The following is a 20,287-nucleotide window of genomic DNA, read 5'->3' on the forward strand; positions in this document are numbered from 1 at the left end:
GGGGGAATGGGCTAAAGTTGTGCCCGGGGAGGTTTAGGTTGGATATTTGGAAGAACTTCTTTACTGAACGGGTTGTTAGTCACTGGAATAGGCTGCCCAGGGAAGTGGTTGAGTCACCATCCCTGGAGGTCTTTAAAAGACGTTTAGATGTAGAGCTTAGGGATAGGGTTTAGTGGAAGATTTGTTACTGTTAGGTCAGAGGTTGGACTCGGCGATCTTGGAGGTCTCTTCCAACCTAGACTATTCTGTGATTCTCTGATGTATCTAATAGCAGGCCAAGGGTCAGAACGAAGTTCATAGCAATAACCTATAAATCAAGAGTTATTGCCGTTAAATACGGCAATGTCACATGTATGGAAAATGTAAATTCTAACCAAATTTTAGGTATATATAGTGGCGTACCTGTTCAATGGTTGAGTATTCCTGAGAAAGCTGCACCAGTGAAGATAAAATAATCTAAGTATTTAGGAAAGTGGCATTGTGAAGGGGCTTTGGAGGGCTATGGGTTAATTTTACGAAGTGCTACTTCTATTATCAGAAAGTTGTGTTCACTGCTAAAAAAGATAGAGAATGAATTGCATAATTTCTGAAAGAGCACACACATAGAAATAATGATTTGGAAAGTGAAGTCTAAGTTTTGGAATCTGTTTACTTGCAAGAAAATATTTTACTTGCTATATAGTATTTTATTAAGTGAAAATTGCCTGGCACAAAGCCTTTTGTCTGTGGACATAATTCTGTCTGTAGATTACACTGTGCAATTTATACAGCAGTTTATAGAGCTGCAACTGGTCCGCTGTACTTTCTATATGGTAAGGTCTTTCATAGTGTAGATACCAACAATGTATCTGGATCAGGTATGAAAAATCTTAGACACTTGGTCCAATTTGTTTCTGATTACTTTGATTTAATTAGCTTGTACAAAACAGGTGCTCCAAATGCAGTTAAGGACATCTGATAAAAATAGTATAAGGAGTAAGAAACCCTAAAGAAGAAAATTAGGTTAAAAAAATCATCACTGACTCTTCCAGTTAATAGAATGTAATCTTGCAATCTTGTTGATCTGTGAATTCAATACCAGTAACATGGTATTAGAATATGGATTCTAATCCAGAACATGTTTATGGATTTAGAATAACTTATATGATGCCACAGGAAATAGTGACATAAAAAGTACCATAAAGAAAAAAAAAATTAAATCTGCAAGAGTCCTTGGACCAAGTTTCAACAAAACAGTCCTTTTGATAAAGTGTTTATTACAAATTGCCACAGTATATTCTTATAAAAAAATGGCATCTGGGCAGTTGAGAAGAAAACTCTTATTTTGGTTGGACTCTGCGCTTCATGTCAGGTGGAATATCTGGAGGGAAAAGGTGTTTACCCTTTTGCTTGAAGTGGATTCTGAGTGGTAGGAAGAGATAGAGGAGAGGGAAAGGAAGATGAAGGATAGGACCTGGAGTTTGCTGAGCAATGCAGGAAACAGAGGTGCAGACAAGTTGTAGGAGAGATGGAGGAAAAGGTTGCCTCCTCCCTTCCTTCCTCCCTTCCTTCCTCCCTTCCTTCCTCCCTTCCTTCCTCCCTTCCTTCCTTCCCTCCCTCCCTCCCTCCCTCCCTCCGCCCTTCCTTCCGCCCTCCCTCCCTCCCTCCCTCCCTTCCTCCCTCCCTTCCTCCCTTTTTCTTTCTTTCACAAACTGGATCAGGCTCCCATTGCACATAGTCATGGTATCAACCCTGTTGGAGTTTAAGAAGTGTTTGTACTGTGCCCTTAGTTATATGGTCTGAATTTTAGGGTAGATCTGGGTGGAGCCAGGATTTGGACTGAATGATCCTTGTGGGTTCTTTCCAACTTGGGATATCCTATGATTGATTTTTTTTTTCTTTTACTTTTTCTTTTCATTTGTTCTGTTTGCTTTCTTCCATAACAGAAAGCCACTTCAGTGGATTTTTTTATTTTTTATTTTTATTATTATTATTATTATTATTTCCAATATGACAAACTATTGCAAGATCTGAGAGGAAAGCATGATGAAGAGACGGAGTACACAAGAGAGATATTAGTCTACAGTAGTTTATTATTTCTGCCACATTCTAACATCATAGTCTCAAAACAAAACAATAACAAAAAACACTTGTTAGAGACACTATGCAAAAAGACTGGAAAAATTCTGGATGGTGATATGTATTGGGTTTATGTGGCAAGGTTTTGGTAGTGGAGGGCTGCAGGGGTGCCTCTGTGAGAACAATCTGGAAGCTGCCCCATGTTAGATAAGGAACAGTTTCAGCTGGCTACAGAGGGACCTGTCGCTGCCCAGAGACGAGCCAATAAGCTATGTTTGTGCCTCTGTGAGAGCAGATTTAAAAAAGGAGAAACAAACAACCTGCTGTGCAACGGCAGGTGGGAGAGTAAGGAGTGAGAAAGAGCCCTGCAGCTTCCAAGGTCTGTGCAAGAGGTGCCCCAGGCATGCAGCAGAAGTTCCCCTGCAGACTGTGGAGAGGACCCTGGTGGAGCAGGCTGTCCCCCTGCAGCCCATGGGTCCCACATGGAGCAGATCTCCACGCTGCAGCCCTTGGAGGAGCCCCCGGTGGAGCAGGTGGATGTGGCCTGGAGGAGGCTGCAGCCCATGGAGAGCCCCTGCAGGAGCAGGCCCTGGGCTGGAGCTGCAGCCTGTGCTGAGGAGCCCACGCAGGATCAGGGAGTCTGGGGGGAGCTGCTGCCAGTGGGGGACCTGTGCTGGAGCAGTTTGCTGCTGTGGGATGGACCCCATGCAATGGAGTCATCTTGGAGCAGTTATTGAAGAGCTGCAGCCTGTGGGCAGCCCCCGCAGGCTCAGTTCGGGAAGCACGGCATCCCGTGGGAGGGACCCCATGTGGAGCAGGGGCAGACAGTGACTGTGAAGGAGTGGAGGAGACGAAGCATTAGGGACTGACTGCAGCCCCCATTCCCTGTTCCCCTGTGCTGTGCTGCTCAGGGGGAGGAGGTGAAGAGGGTGGATTTGGAGAAGGTGTTTTTAGTTCCTTTCCTTTGTTTCTCACTTCTCTTGCTTGTTAGTAATAAATAGGTAATAAATTATATTAATCTCCCTATGCTGAGTCTGTTTTGCCCATGAAAATAATTGTTGAGAGATCTCCCTGTCATTAGCTCAACCCTTGAGCCCTTTTCATAGTATTTTTTTCTCCCTTTCCCTTTAAGGAGGGGGAAGTGAGAGAGTGGTTGTGATAGAGCTCAGCTGAGTAAACCACCATATGAAGCCTCAGGAACTTTTAGCGTGATTATTATCAGTAAGGATAACTGAATCTGAAAGTTAGTTGCTAAGACAGTAGCTACCACATCTAGTGACTTTTTGCTGCAAGTACTAGAGACATAGGTGGAGAATGGAGCCAAAATTATTGCAAGTGCTGGTGTTTCTGGGGATTGCATGTTTCCCCCAGGGTACTGACTTCCAAAGACGTTTTTCTTTCATAAGCATGTTTTTACCTGACACTTTGAGATGGTGGGTTGGGATGGTTTCAGGGTATTTTTCTTGGTGCTTGTCCTCAAAAATCCATATCCAGTTTGGTGCTACGTACAGTGCATGAGGAAAACAGAGGTAACAAGACATATCTGAAAACAACAATGAGCATAATAACTTTTTTTTTTTTTTTTTTTTTTTTCTTAAGCATATAGCATTCATGCAACAGTTTTGAAGTAACTTATATGTCATTAATAGTATATGTAATGCAGTTTGGGAAGGGTGACTGCATAGCCACTCAATAGGAAAGGAAATATTTAGCATAATGACAACTATAGGTAAGTTACTGGGTGCAGGAGTGCTTCTGAAGAAATCTGAGTTCATTCCACTGTATAGACAGATGAATATTATAAGAATAGCAGTGTAGAGTCAGCATGCATATGGATGTCTGTCTTTTTCTAATTTCATAAATGCTGAATTTAGGGAAATTTCCTCAAAGATATTCTCTCACTGGAACTGGTGTTTTTAAGGTTAAACAGAACAAAAAATTCCAAAGTCCTTCCGCCTCCCCTGTGCACCTCAGCAAGTTCTTAAGGACAGGCTACTCTGTGAGTTATTTGAAGTAGCAGGGTTGTTTACCTTAGTTATTTACCTGATTTACATTTATGTGTAAGAAGGATGTGGAACTGTTAGAGTGGGTACAGAGAAGGATCACAAAGATGATCAGAGGACAGGAACACCTCTCCTATGGAGACAGATAGAGCTGGGGATCTTCAGCCCGGAGAAGAGAAGGCTCCGGGGTGATCTTATTGCAGCCTTTCAGGAACTAAAGGGGGCTTAAAAAAAAAAGGTGGAGAACAACTTTTTACATGGGCAGATATTGACAGGAGAAGGGGGAATGATTTTAAACTAAAAGATGGTAGGTTTAGATTAGATATAAGGAAGAAATTCTTTACTGTGAGGGTGGTGAGGCACTGAAACAGGTTGCCCAGAAATGCTGTGGATACCCTACCCCTGGAGGTGTTCAAGGTCAGGCTGGATGGGGTTTTGAGCAACCTGATCTGGTGGGAGGTGTTCCTGCCCATAGCAGGAGGGCTGGAATTAGGTGATCTGTAAGGTCTCTTCCAACACAAGCCATTGTATGATTCTATGTTTTAGAGTGTTATGATTCTATGTTTTAGAGTGTTATGATTCTATGTTTTAGAGTGTTATGATTCTATGTTATGATTCTATGATTTAGAGTGATGGTGTTTGTCTTCCCAAGAAACCATTACATGTAATGAACAGTACTTTCCTGGAAGTGGCTGAACACCTGCCTGCCGATGGAAAGTAATGAATAAATTCCTTGTTTTGATTTGACTGCATGCACAGCTTTTCCTTTACCTAGTAAACTGTCTTTATCTCAGCTCAAGAGTTCTTGCACTTTGACCTTCCCAGTTCTCTCCCTCATCCCACCTGGGGAGAGTGAGTGACTATATGGTGTTTAGCTGCCTGCCAGGGTTAAAACACAAAAGGAAAGTGTGGGGTTTTGTTTGTTTCTCCTCCAATTTATATTTTCAAAATATTTTTGGAAAACACGAACAAAATTTTTAGAAGGTTGACAGCATCAGGAAAATCTGGCATAACATTATTTTATGCTTCTTTGCCAGTCATCCTAGATTTCATGCTTTCTTTTCTGGATGTCATAACATGTTTTGACCATAAAAAACATATGAATAATTGTTACAGACTTTTTCCTTCCAATTGAATTTTAGTATAGTTTCTGATGCTCAGAAGTCTGACATTGTGCATATAGGGATCTTATTTATTTTTTGTTTTCTTTTGAAGATAGTACTGCACTTTTTTATTGTGGTGCTGATTTAAAAATGTGAGAGTAAGGGAATAGGAAGTTTCTTGAAATTACTGTTTTCAAATAAACAATTTTGAATCTTTTGAACAGTTCCTAGTTTAAAACCACAAACAAGCATAAACAATTAAAATACTGTAATTTTAGATCTTGCTCTAGCCTCTTATAACACAATTTGTTTAGGAAATTAAATGCCTATTATAATATTCTGAGTGCTATCAATGGAATTAAATGAGGTTTTTATTTTCAGTAAATGACAAGCTGTGTAGCAGACTATGCCACACCCTGCAGTTTCTCTCCCCCTTTGTTTTCAGATTAAGAGCCTCAAGTATCATTAACAATCAAGGCAGGCTTTCCTACAGGAACAAATAAGTAACTTAACACTCAGAGCACGTTAATGCACAGAACAAATCTTAGCACCAATTTGCTAGCACTAAAACCCATTAGAACACTGGCCCCAAAAGGGGCAAAACATTGAAAATGCACTAATTATCAGTCAGGCTCTTTGGAAAGATTTTGGGTCACTGACAGGTATTATGAAGATTTTCAGTAAGTTTAGAATGACTTCTCTGTTTGGTTCTCTGAAAAAAAAAAAACTAGTAGGTAGAGAGCCAGTCCTGTGCATGTGTAGATTGAAATCTTATGGATTTATGGAAGTTTTTTGTGTTAAAGGAAAATCCATATTTTGTGAGTTCCAGTGTACTAATGGGAGAGCAAGTGGTAGTGTCATCTCTGAAACCTGTATTCAGTCTACACTTGGGACTTGAACCTGGCCCAGGTTACATTACCATGGCTACTTGCTTGTCTGTGTCGGGAAGCTGAAAAGCAGTCAGCGTAAAATAATAAATGAGTAAATGTTTACACCGATGTCATGGCTGGTGCACTGCAGACTGTCTGTGGGGGAGCTTGTCTTTGAAAAATGGACAAGGTGTGAATTTATGGCTCTTTCAGGTCATTTTCATGGCTAAGGGAATGGGTATAGTGGTTATCGACCAGCAGAGAATTTATATCTAGGATTGACTATCGTTGTTCTGTACAATGGATTGTTTCTCACACGTCTCATAAATAATGTGCAGCATTTCATTCAAGCGGACGAGTATACCAAAAAGTTGTATTTTCTGCTTTCCCTCTGCATGGTATTGGCACATGGTACAGTGATGAGATCTTGCCACTTTCTTCTGCAGCTTTTACATCCATGCAGCCTGAGAGAGAAAAGAAGACAAACAGCTATGGAAGCGCCTACCTTTTTTTTTTTTTTTTTTTTTTTTTTTTTTTTTTTTTTTTCCCAAAGCAGTCAGAAGCCATCTGTTACATGCTATGTCCTGACACCGTCTCTCATCCCTGGCTGAGTCACTGGTGGGACTGGGTTCTCCACACTTGGCATCTCAAAATGAAAATGTTCCAGAAAGGTGGTAGAAACTGAAGTTTCTGCTAAGTGGGATGTTCATTGGCTTCAATGAAACTTTATTCATTTTTACAGAGCTAGGTAGGCTGACAGTGTCTTTAAAGCACATGCTCCTTCAGAAAAGCAGAGAATAATCTCTTCATATATGAACTGATAAAAGCAACGACTTATGGTCTGGTAAGTTTATGCTACCCAATTTGAACAATTTATCATTTACCCTTTCAGTGACAGGACCTCCCCTCTTGTACCTTTCAGCTGTGTTCACAGAAGTGGGGGGGGGGAGGAGGGAGGGGGGCATGGAATGCTTGCATCTAAATACTTAAAGAAGTTCAGTGTAGGATTTTTCAGAATATGTTTTCTGTTTGTGGTCGGCTTCCATACAGGTAGTTGGTGGAATAAATTGATCACAAGACTTGTGGCTTTCAGGGATTATTGGAGAAATCAGACTGCAGTGTTAGGTATCCGGCATCTCCACTGGTGTGACTATCTCTCTAAAAAAAAAAATAATAATAATTTTTGTAACTGGGTCAGATCCCAGATCTGTCTGTCCACTTCATGCTTGTCTAGCAACTGTGTACTGTGGTGGGCCACTTCCTTGGTGATACTGCAGCTTAAGTAGAAATCCCCAAAATAGCTTGAAGTGAGCTAGCTTTGCTTTTCCTAGCAATGCTGCCAAAGGCAGCACAGTGGGAGCTACTTGCTGAAGTGCTTACTCAGCACTCAGATGGGGCAGTCTGTAATGGACTGGTATAATGGATACACTATTATGTAAAAATGTGATGGCTAGCAACTGTGGTACAGTTTACACTACAGTTGTATCCTGGGGATTTTCACCTTAAAGTGCACTGAGATCTGTGCAGTTGTTTTTCTTTTTTCCTTCCGCATTATTCTCCCTCAGAACAAAGAAGTATCCATTCTTAACATGCAAAGCTCTTTGCTACTGGATTTCTAGTAATTTCTAATTCTTTAGCCATTACCTGTACTTCAGTACTAATGAAAGCACTGCATGGACTCATGTTAGAAGGCATTCCTCTTGATAATATGGACAAATTAGTTTTAAAAAGACCTGAAGTGGATAAACAAATTGTTTTTTCCCTAGCACTTTATTTTAATTTACTTTAGTATTCGTTAGGTGTATCTTAGATACTATTTTTTTTTCCTAAGTGTTTGAGTGTTTATGAAGGTAGTTTGCAGTTGCTGTTACAGTAGATCACTAAGCAAGACTAAAATGTTTTCTCTGGATTTTGAACTCTTAATTTTGGGGGTTAAAGAATAGTTTGCTCTTGTTGTTACTTATTTCTTCCTGCTGTTTGAGAAAAATATAATTAAAGTGGAAGCAAGTTTTTTTTTTTTTTTTTTTTTTTTTTTTTCTAAAAACACAACAGTATATTCAATATATGTAGCTTTATTCTGAGAGTCTCAGAATTGAATGCATTAGGAGGGAAGCTGAGCTGGTGATTCAATGATAGGGTAGCATGATTCCACAAGGAAGATTTAAGTTCAAGTCTACGACTTGTTCTTTGTGTTTTGGAGTAGATGTTATTAAGTGGAGTCTTTCCGTCTGTAATTTATTAATGATTTTCCCTTTATCATACAATGAATTCCTGTAATTGAAAATGCAGAAACTATTCAAAAGATGAAATCTAACCAGAAATGCCTGCACAAGTCACCTGTTATCACATGGAAATGGAAAAGCTACACAAATGCAGGGTAAAACATTTTGTATGCTAAATGCAAGTCCAGTTTTAGCAGTGTGGGGAATGTCTATGTTTGGATGTGTTTGTTTGTTTTAATCATATTTTCACTTGAAAGTGAACTTAACCGTATCTGAACTAGGCTTCATTAGGCTTTGCTTGCTATAGGCTGCTAGACATAGTTCCCTCAGGAACAGCACACTTCCCTAAAATGCCTCTGAACATCCAAATTTCCTTTACCTTGACCTATGGATTTGATCCCAATCAACAGGGATCCTGGAGCACAACTGGTATGTTAGCCCTTGATCTGCCTGAAAGCAAATCCTGTTGCTATGCAGCCGGTGGGCTTAGAGAATGCACACACATAGAAAATCTCAAATAAAAGTAATCAGTGACATTGTTTCCATATTTTAGCATGATATTTTGTTATTCATTATGGAATTGAGATGAAATGCACAGTAGCGCTGAAATCAAAAGTCCCGTAGTAGACAACCGAGGGAATCTGTGTCCAGTAATGGAGATCAGTAAGACATCTATATCTTGTTTATGTGATAAAGAGTTAAGTATGCTTCTAGCATCCTTGTATCTAAGTGCCAAGGAGGCCTTGTGATCTGTTAGGTCTTACGAATAGGTATGCTGTCACCTGCTGTAGCACTTCCTTGCTGTATAACCAGTTCTATTAAATTTTGTTTTTAATCCCAGGATTAAAAACATACATCTGTGTGTCTAAAATACATTCCATAAGCTCTGTGGAGCTTACATCAAGTATTTTTAATAAGCAAGAATTTCTTAAATAGTACTTCAACTGTAAGAACGTCCATGTGGTCCTGTGGTCAAAATTTTGCTCTTCAGTATCCTTTGAAGAGAGGAAATATGTTCATGTTCTATAAAGAAAATTATTCTTCTTTCTCCTATTATTTAGTTTTCTGTTTTGGTTTGGTTTTCAATAGAACAGGTTGCATATATAGAGAAGGTTGTAAGTATGTGTATTTTTAATAGTATAATAGATCTGTTGTTGTGCTGCAAGTCATGAAAAGGATATGGTGATAAAGCACTGGCCTGAGATGTGGTGTTCAATCTAGAACTTCTTTAAAGATTTTGAATAACCCTTGGTAACTCACTTATCTCTGTAATTAATTTCACATCTATAAAGTAAAAAGGGTTCTTGCCTTTTTTTTCCTTCCTTATATATTTCACTATTAAGATTTATGAGAGAAAGATTTTTTAAACATATTTCTATTGAATGAATTGAACTTGCTGTATCTTATCTCGGTTTTTCAGATAATACTCTAATTTAGTCAAATGAGAATATTAAAAATAAGAATTAGTCCTTTTTTTACTGTTGTGAAACCTGAAAGGAGAAATATAGTCTTTTAAAGTATAATACAAATAGGAAACTTTTTTTTTTTTTTTTTTTACATAGAGAAATTTATTCTTTGATCAGTATGAGGACAAATCCTTCTTATTTATTTTTTCTTTTCCAAAGTCATTTTTTTTCCATTTGTATCTCACTGATCAGTTTGGTTTTACATATAAAAGGATCATGACTGCTAAGATTAATGTGTATTTATTTGCATTATATAGAACAATATATACATTTTTAATGTCTTGCAGTCAAATTCTAGTGTAGGTTATTTTTTGTAGCTTTCCTTATTATGAGACTTATGTAGTGTTTCATCCAGTGTATGATTCAATCTCTAAAGTGGGATGAAAAATATAAACATCTAAAAGCAGCTTGGTGGAAAAAAAATAAAAACCTAAATACACAATGAACAATGATGTACTTTTCAGAGCAGCAGGGTTGTCCTTAAATTTGTTTGTCTTGCCAGGACTTGATATAAAACAGTGCATTGAATTTTGGTCTTGGTGCATATTCTGACTTAGATGGGTATTCAGTCAGTTTAGTAAAGAGTAAGAGAAAAGCAGCATTTTAGTATGTTGTCCCCAAACCTAGCAAGAAAGTCGACAAATAATGAAATCTTGGGGTAAGATCTGGGAGTAATCACAGATGTCTAAAAGAAAGGCTCTGCCACAGTTACGTAAATTGGTCACTTCCAGGGTTTGACACCAGCTGGAAAGATGTTTTTAAATTGCAGTTATGTACAAGAACACCCAACGTTTACCATAAAAATGTATTTTCTGTAGCTATTAAGATATAAAAACCAATTCAGCTTCCAGCATAGCATACAAATAAACATTTTCTTTCTGATGTATACTTCATTTTACCTCTGAATATTCAGTGTATCTGAACAAATGTTCTCTCAGTTCCTTTAAATACTGGAAGAATCCAAAAGCAGAATTTAGGTAATTATATAGTTTCTGGATATTAGTCTGAGAACCAAATAAAAATGCTAGAGCTAAAATTTCTAAGATTTTTATCCTATTTGTTATTAGCATATGTATATGCTTCAATTTCTCAATCTTGCTGCATGCAGAATTGGAGCTTGATAATCTTGTATGATAAGCACCTATTCTGTATGCTCAGTGGTCAACGTCATTACTGCTGTGATGGCAATAATAATTATTAATGCTACTATTATTTTAAAATAAACATTATCTCCCTGATATAATTCAGGATGCTGCTGAAGCAACTGGATAACTACTTAAAATAGGTAAAATCTTTATTAAAAAGATAACTATTCAGAAAATGATGGAGATCATATATATACTGTTTGCAAGCCATGAATTTCGTACTAAATCAAAATTCAAAACATCACCAATAGCTACCTGTTGGCATATCAAATTGCAGAATCACAGAGTGGCTGGGGTTGGGCGGTACCTCTGGAAGTAATCTAGTCCAAGCCCATGCTCAAGAAAGGCCACCTTGAACCACTTGCACAAGACTGTGTACAGACAGCTTTTGAAGTTATCCGTGGATAATAACTTCACCAGCTCTCTTTGGGAAATCTGTGCCAGTTACCCTCACAATAATGAAGTGTTTCTCGATGATGGGATGGGACCTCCTGTGTTTCAGTTTGTGCCTATTGCCTCTTGTCCTGGCACTGGGCACCACTGAAAAGAGCCTGGCTCCATCCTTTTTTAAACCTTCCTTCAGGTATTTTTACACATTGATAGGATGTCCCCTGAGCCTCTTCTCTGCACTGAACGTTCCCAACTATCTCAGTCTTTCCTCATGAGAGAGATGCTCCTGTCCCTTGTTCACCTCTGTGACCCTCTGTTGGACTCTTTGCAGTATGTCCGTGTCTCTCTCAGACGGGGGAGCCCAGAACTGGACCAGGTGTGGCCTCACCTGTGCTGAATAGAGCAGAAGAATCACCTCCCTCCACCTGCTGGCAATACTTTGCTTAATGCAGCCCAGGATACCCTTAGCCTTCTTTATGGCAAGTGCACATTGCTGGCTCATGTTCAACTTGGTGTCCACCAGGACCCTGAGTTGTTTTCTGTCAGGCTTCTTTCTATTTGGGTAGCCCCCTGCATGTACTGGTGCTTGGCATTTTTCCTCCCCAGGTGCAGGTCTTTGCAATTCCCCTTGTTAAACTGTTTACACAAACAGTTTCAGGCTAATTGGAAAGGGGAATCCAACAATCGAGTTTGTTTATATTGCACAGATCATTTTAGTAGTTCAGTTAGTCAAAGACGCCAAAATACTTTTTGGTGCATGCTGATATAAAGATTCACTGAAGTTTGTTTTCACTAAAATACATGTTTTGTTTTTCATGTGTGTTAGAGCCTTCCAAATTATTGCTGTAGTAAAATTAACCTTATTCTTCTCTTTCCTCTCTCTCTCCTTGTCTTCTTTTTTGGTCTTTGTTAACATGTATGTGCTGAAAGTTGTTCCTTCTATGCATAGGAATTTGTTATTCTTAGCACTTCAGTACACAGCCAGCCCGCTTAATTTAAATGATCAGGTGAGGTGTTTTGGAAAGGTTTTCACTTAATAGATTAAGGAGTACTTTCACAATCCCTTATACTAGCACTTCTGTGAAATGCAGACATCTTAAACCACTGAAACTCTTACTAAAGGGGTTGTGCATATACATTTGCAATGCAAAAAGCTTTCAACATAAGAAAAATAATCATATGAGTCTTTTTAAAGCTATTCTTGCTATAAAGCTGATTTTAATTTCCCTTATACATATTTCAAAGAGAATTCCTAATACATAACATGATCACTCAGATAAATTTTTGCCAGTAACTCATTTCATATTGTACTGTTGTACTTCAGTGGAAAATATACATTTCATCTGATGATATTTGAAGAGTTATTACTAAAATAAGTGTTTTTTTTTTTTTTTTTTTTTTTTTTTAGAACAGGAAAATACATGGATTCATCTGAGTTCTTAGGCATTGGACTCAGCTAAGTCTTAGTATGATCTTACTATTTATAGTGTCTAAAAGTAGAAGGAATATCATGTTTTCTTTGGGCATTTTGGAATAAAACAAGATAATTAAGAAGCTGCTTAGAAAACAAATAGCAGTCAAACTGATGTGAAATCTGTTGCTTGTAGAACTTTTCATGACCACATACAGAGATGGTATTGATGGTGAACATCTAACCTGACTAGCATCTTGCTGGTGTAAATCATTTAAGCCTTTTTTCAACCGTTTTTCTCAGTGATGTTTATGGAATTTTTTTGTTGTGTATGTAGAGAAATAGCTGCTCTAAGGGAAGCTGAAGGCAGTTATGTTGACTCAGTTTTGGGAAGGGTGATTTTATATGAGTCCAATATAACCTACAGACAAAATCAGAGTCTTTCTGTCTTTCAAGTTCTCTCTCAGAGTAAGTTATATGTATTTGAGTACTGAGTCTTTTATCTTTGGCAGTGTTTGAGGTAATATAACATTTCATCAAAAGCAAGTGGGAAATTCTGGAATGTTCTTCCAAGTCTTGGTCTCCCAAGTGTGTAGGTTAGTAACTGCCCCCAGTATGGATAACTGGTGAATAAAGTAGTGGGCATGAAGGAAGGAGGTGTTTGTGCTTACTGAGAAGCTATGCAAGTTTACAAGCTATATTATTCCTAGCCAAGATTAGAAGTAAAATTGCTTTATAACTGTATAGTTGTACTTTTTGTTTTGTGTTAAGTTTCAATCTGTTTTCAGAACTAATTAGTCAAATATTTCAGTGATGTGATTTTTTTCAGCATCAGTAATCTCCCACACAGAGGCAACCTTAAAATAGCTATTATGCTGGTTTGATGGACAGGGCCTGATAGGAAAACGTAGGTTAACTTGGAATTTGCAATTAAACAACGACATGAAAATTAACTTTAAGGACAATGACAGTAGCCCAGTGTAGTATTAGGAGGAGTGACTTGAGGGAATATGTGATATCTTATTTCAAATAATTTCCTCACTGTCCATGAAGATCATCTTCTTTGTGTGTGCATATGTTGAGTAAAATTTGAGTCCCCAGATAGTTTCTCATGGAAACTATTGGAACAACTATTTCTCTTCACACTTGGCACAGTCTCTTACACAGTTCAGCAATGCTCTGCTGTCATCACTACTTCTTGTTTACTAATCAACTTTATTCTTATTCTTCGGTTAGTTTATAAATGACAGTTTTCAGAAAAATGTTGAAAAGTCAAAACTTGGAGTTGTGGTTTGGACAGTAAATTAATGCTTCTGTCCCTATGTCCTCTCTACCATGCATAGTCTTAGACTTGTTTTTGAAATATAACACTTGAAAGTGGTGCTTTAGGGCTCATACCATGCTGCCTGTTCTTCCGCTCTCTGTAGGAAGTCCTGGTTAGGCCTCAGGCTTGTCTCACACATGCACCAAATTATCATTCAGAACAAGACCACGATGACTTGTTATTGCTGAATGTTAGCTTATATTTTAACATCCTTCAGTTAGAGGTACTTTAATTCCCACCCAGTCAGTGGGCATTTTTTGTAGAATCGGAGAAATTAAGATTTGTAAAAGGCTATTAAATTGTGTAGCATTAGCCGCTGCAATAATGGGAATGTTCTAGATTGATTCAAAACAGTGAAATCTCAAAATTATTCATCTTCTGTTGCCATGCTAGACCACATATTTTTGTATGTGAAACCTTTTTTTTTTTTTTTTAACCTTTGTTTCTTTGTTTCCCCTGATTGTTATGTTTAGCCTTCTAACAGCTTTTGTTAGGTATCTTAACTTTTTCTTGGGGTTTTAGGCCCTCATCTTAGAGGTTGGTATTGCAAAGCCAATATTAACAAGAGCTGAAAACATTATTAGATATTGGAACACTTGGAACAATGGTGAGATATAATTTTCCTGACTTCAGGGGAATTTACAGTTATTATTACCAACTGAAGTAATATGCGTGTATATTTTAGTACATAAAAATGTTTTATTTCAAAAACGTGTGCTTTCACCATATATTAAGTAGTATGTAAAGCTATCAGCTATTAGTAGGTATTTTAAAGTTTTTGGATATTTTGAAGTTTCTGGTGCTGATGAAATGAGATAATTGATGAGGCAACTTGTGGTACAGCATAAATATATAGCATTCATCAGAAAACAAAAAGTTCATCAGGAACTATACCATATTTAGTAGAATTAAGTTTGCTGCCCTTTATATAATGGCATAAAAATGCTTTCAGAAAGAAAATGGGTCTTTCCTTGAAATATATCCACCATTAATATAACTTGTAATTTCTATTATGTATCACCAATTATATCTTGGACCTTTGCCTATCATAGGGGATATATTGCTACAGCTGCAAAACCATTTCATTTACAAGACCTGGTGGCCTGGAACAGTGCATTACATTTACAACACAGAGAGGGAATTCAGGAAGAAATGCAGTTTTCCAGAAACTCTTGCTAATGGAGGTTGGATGCCTACCAGAAATGATGCTAAGGAGATCTGAGGTATGAGAGAGACCTTCTGCTCAGTTGCCATTCAAGCTGTAAACTGCTATGACAGTTGTCAACATTGCCCTTTCTGATTTCTCCCAGTTGTATTCCATTTATTATAAGCACTTCAAAGGGACGCCTGCTGGGGAATCCAGAGGAGATTCACTGCAGGAGTCTGGCTAACAGATTTAGTCAAAAGTATCCTTGCCCCCTGCTATGAACAATAATTTAATGAGCACTTCACGAGAACAATATCAAAATAAGCATGCCCCTTGCTTTCAGTGGAGGAAATTGGTGAGAAGAACAGGCTTCTAAGACACATCCTGTGTTTTTGCAGCTGGGTTCTGGGCCCCTGTCCTTTTGGTGTGTTACATTGAGCAGAGAGCTGAAGTGAGTTAAAAGCTTGACCTGTAATGTAAGACAGATAATGTTTGAAAGCTGATAAACACTGTAGGGTTTTCTTACAGGCTCCCCAAAGATCTTTTTTTTTTTTTTTTTTTAAAAAAAAAAAAAAAAAATTCTTTGAAAATGAAAGAGATGTAAGCAGGTCAGTATCTAAACAGTTTTGTGTAATTTTGAAGGGAAAATACACATTACTAAAGCAACATGCAAAGGGAAACGTACAAATCTCCAAAATTTGTGGCATGCCAGATAAAAATGAGTGAAGTAGACCAATATAGGGCCTGCAGAGTACAGAAGAGATCTTTATTTAAAGATAGTAATTCTACTTACGAGGTATCTGGGTGGATACTCTGAATGGTTTAGAAAGAAGATCCTTCTGTTCTCTACCAAGACAACTTCCTGCAACTCCATTTTGTTACATTGCAAAAAATATACAGCCAAAAGATCACAAAACATTCTTTAGAAGAGAGTAATCCACCTGAGAGCAGCTGAGCATGACTGTCTGTGGTACTTATTTGGGGGAACAATGCTGGTCCTTCATTAAAGTAGAGACTTGTGAAAAGTACATTTTAATCTCAGTGGGGTTTTACGATGCATTAATGTTCCATATGTTATTGTGCAGTAATTGCACGATGGTATATCCTGCAAACTCAGGTAAAACAACTAAATGACTACTAATAGAATTTCACAAAATGCACATAAGCACAGCAGAATCATGCACTGAAATAAAAATAAAATATCATTACCTACTGAAAGACTATGCAGTTTTGCAAAGAGAAGGTATCTACATGCAAAAATAATTATTTATTTACACATGTATTTAAATTTCTAAAATATAGACACATGTTTATATTTTAGAAACTGGCACACATTTCCCAGGCACAGACTTGAGTAGTTAACTTTTGAGCCACAAAATTATCTTTGTATTAGTGCCTGGTATCCTTGTTATAGATTGGTATGTATCTTTTTAGGTTATTCACTAGAGTTTACAATGTCTGTTGTTCCGTGATCCTATTTTAGTTTCATTTCAAAGGGAACTGTAAACTGTAGGAAGCCATCACCAGTACACTAATGCGGGGCAAGTTGTTACTAATATCAAATCAGAACTCATTAAACAACAATGTTGGAGATACCAGTTCACTGTTAAAGTCAGGTTACACCAGTGAATTTCTGTCAGTGATGAAGGTGAAGAGTTCAGGATTACTAGTGCTGTTGCTCGTAATTAGCCTACAGAATGTTGAATGTCAGTTTGTTACATTTTTAGACTATTTATAGGGGGGTGGGGGGACTGAAAAATCAGTTTAATATATCATATAATGGACCTTATTACTATAACCTGACTTCTTTCTCTATTTCTTTTTCTTCAACTGAAGAAATAAATCTTTTCTTGAGTTACCTACCAAGAAGCCTAATTTTATGCAAAACAGCATTACTGAAATGAACTTGATCAATCTCATTTTCTCACTTTTTCTGGGTCCTACTATGACTTTTCAGCTTCACAGAGAACAGACAGCTGGCTTTGTAGCTTGTAGGAGTGTGGATATCACTGAGGTCTAGATAACATTAATGTGACTGGGAGTTAATTTGCTTGTCTACGTGCTCTGCATTGTGGGGTGCATCTTTAAGTTTAACAGTTACACTGGAAAGGCAGTCTGCCTTCAGAGCTGGGTTGTATGAATAAGAGGAGATAAGAGGATTCACAGCCAGAGCAATTTCTAACTGATGCTGTTAAACCTTGATTTAGGATATTTCTGCACAGCTTGGCCCATGCTCACAAAATGAAACTGGTGGACTGTGCTGAGATCATAGGCAGTGATTAAACATTTATAGTTAATGTAGTATACTATGGTATTGCTGCTGCCCAGAGGCAAAGCATTGTAATGCAGATACAGTATAGCTACTGCTAGAACTCTAAAACAAAAGGCTTTGGGGAGTCTCTGCTGCAGTACTAGCTCCTGGCTGTTCTCAAAACTATGTGCATTTTTCCTTTTCTTCTTGTCTTCTTTATTTTAGAATGGGGTGTGTGTGGGACAAGTAGATGGATGCTCCAAAAAACTGAAGCTTTTGTCCGTCCTTTGTCTTTGTCTTCTGCTTAAACTTTACTCATGTGCATTAGGTTACTCTGCTTTTGTAAATAGGCTTATCCAATTAAATTCTGTAACACTTGTGCAAGTATGTAGCTATGCTGGTGGTAATGGCTCAGTTGCAAGATAGATTAATTAGAATGTCTGTGGGTGGAGAGCCACTGTTTGTTCAAGAAATAGGTGTAGGCATCCAGATTTTAAATATATTCCTGCCATATATATGATCCTATTAGTTGTATGTAATGACAATCATGCTTAAAACCGTTTTTGTTTGTTTGTTTTTTAGGTGATTATATGAAATGATTTGACTACCAGTAGCAGCTGATATTATTTGAGAGTTCTGTGTTTTGCTTTGTTTGTATTTATTTGCATATCAGAGACTAGTGTTTGCATAATAAGACCACTTTTAGTTTAAGTCCCTGAATGGTTGATTGCACATGCATCATAACGTGGCAGTTTTTAATACCATGTAGAGATCCAGTTCAGCTTTCTGTCTTGAAAAGTGTTGACTTGTAAATATTCACTGTATCTGAAGAAAATAGTAGGATCATAACAACACACTTTTGATGCTAAATGATGTAATAGTTACGCTAGACGTTTCCTGATACTGGCAGGTTCGTGGAAGAAGAAGAGACAGGGACATAAAGGACATAGATAATCACAAGTTGTCATTATGCATTTGTAATGGTCCAGATAAACAAGTGCTAGTTTACTGGGGGGGGGGGGGGCGGGGGGGAGGCGTTGAAGAAAGAGTTGTCTGCTAAAGTCATTTAGAAGGGGGGGGGAAATCTAAGATGAGTTCATGAGGGACATACAGAAAATACTTAAACCTGTCCTAGTCTGCATTTACAGCTAGAACATTGGAATTGCATTTAAAATTACTTGTGGGCATGTGTATAATGTTGTTAGAGAGGACTCTTAATGGTGACATTATATAACCTATGTGATACGATTAGCTAGTGCCACAGTTTGCCCTAATAACTGATGGGATTTAAAAAGAAGCACCTGCTTGGAAGGCACTTATGAGAAGGGTAATTATATATCGGTAAGTTCTTAATTCACATGGAACTGAATGTAAGCATGTCTGAAAGCTGACCTTTTCACTGAAAAGGATTGGGGATTTCTGCTGGTTTCTTTGACAAAAACATGGTCCAATTGACCCCTGTGTTAGATAAATGACACCATCTCATGACAGAAGTACTGCTGCTACTTTTACTGGTATTTGTGTTTTCTATGGAATTTAGATGTCCTTAAAATTCTTTAACTGGTAACAACATTTCACAATCTGTTGACTCCTGTCAGCATGTAAAAAAGGAAAGAAGTACATAGTTTTTGGCCAGAAAACTTAAAGGCAACATCTTGTTTTAATGTAATGTTTTGAGAACAGCAATAGCCATTGAAAGTTTCACTGTCTTTCTGTTAGCTTATGACAGAATCTATACAAGCCTGATTTGTCACAGCGCAGCATCATCTGTTGTGGAGAATTGTGGAACCGTTTGCTGTTGCTTATCGCGCTTTTTTTCATCTTTCTTACTTCTTTCCTCTTTTGTGTTTACCCTTTTATTCAACATAAAGACACCTTCAGCTTTACCTAGTAGGAGAGAAAGAGAAGAAGAGGTGCAAAACCACTGAGCGTCAGTATATCAGAAAAACAGACATTCATATCAGAGGAGAACTAATGTCTCTTTCCTAGTGCCTGGAGAAAAGAAGAAGAAGAGGTGGAGGAACTGCAATACATAGAAAATGAAATGAGGGCCCTTACTGATAATGCTATTACAAAGGGTTGGTGTAGCTTAAGGGTTAACGCAGAGGATTGAGAATTTGGTCTCCTGGGAGACATAAGAGTTTCTTCAGTTAACTTGTCCTTGACCTTAGGTAACTTTCTTTTTAGCTTGATTTGTTTGCCCGTATAATATATATTTTTTTATTTTTATTTTTTCATGTGGGTGTGGTGGAAGTTGATTGTTTGTAAAAATTCTTTGAAACTCTCAGGTGGGAACAAAGTTGCTCTTATTGGAGGCTGTTAGCAATATTTTTATACTTGTGTGCTACTGAGAAATGGCAAAGAACAGGTAAAAAGTAACACCTTTCAAACCTGACTTTCACTGCTTTGTAACGTGTATAATAGTTTACTGTGGTGTAAAGGGAGTGTAAAAATGTGGCTGAACTAGAAGATAACAGCATTTTATGCTCATTTTATCCAGGTACAGATCACTACACAATGATCTAAACAGTGGCAAATCAAGCTCTCGGGGCAGATATAGGATCCCCGTGCTGGACGGGTTGTTAATGAGTTGCTGTGCCGCAGGAAGAATTCCACTGAGAAACCTTCCTGTGGGAAGACATTTCTCCTGTGAAGTTGCTAAGCAATCAGACAGCAGCTTCGCTCTTTCTGTACAGTCTGCTTCAGTGATGGCATGAGACCTCATCTTGAAGGTGGAGCAGTAGAATACAGCATAACTTTTGAGCTAATGGTGCCTGTATCATAGCACTGGTTGTGAATCTAAGTTAGTGCCTACTCATAGCTGTGTGCTGTTACTGGTGGACATACGGGTTAGGTCAGGGCTTATGTGCTTGTTTATGCTGAACTGTAAGCCTGTGC

General features: G+C 37.9%; 1 protein-coding gene across 12 annotated transcripts in view; it reads left to right on the forward strand.

Moving 5' to 3' along the window:
• The window catches only part of PCDH9 (protocadherin 9), a 699,850-nt gene that overhangs the window by 201,172 nt on the left and 478,391 nt on the right, over positions 1–20,287 (forward strand). The gene's annotated exons all lie outside the window — the stretch shown is intronic.

The sequence above is a fragment of the Oxyura jamaicensis genome, chromosome 1 (assembly GCF_011077185.1).
Source record: "Oxyura jamaicensis isolate SHBP4307 breed ruddy duck chromosome 1, BPBGC_Ojam_1.0, whole genome shotgun sequence".
In the NCBI taxonomy this organism is placed as follows: domain Eukaryota; kingdom Metazoa; phylum Chordata; class Aves; order Anseriformes; family Anatidae; genus Oxyura; species Oxyura jamaicensis.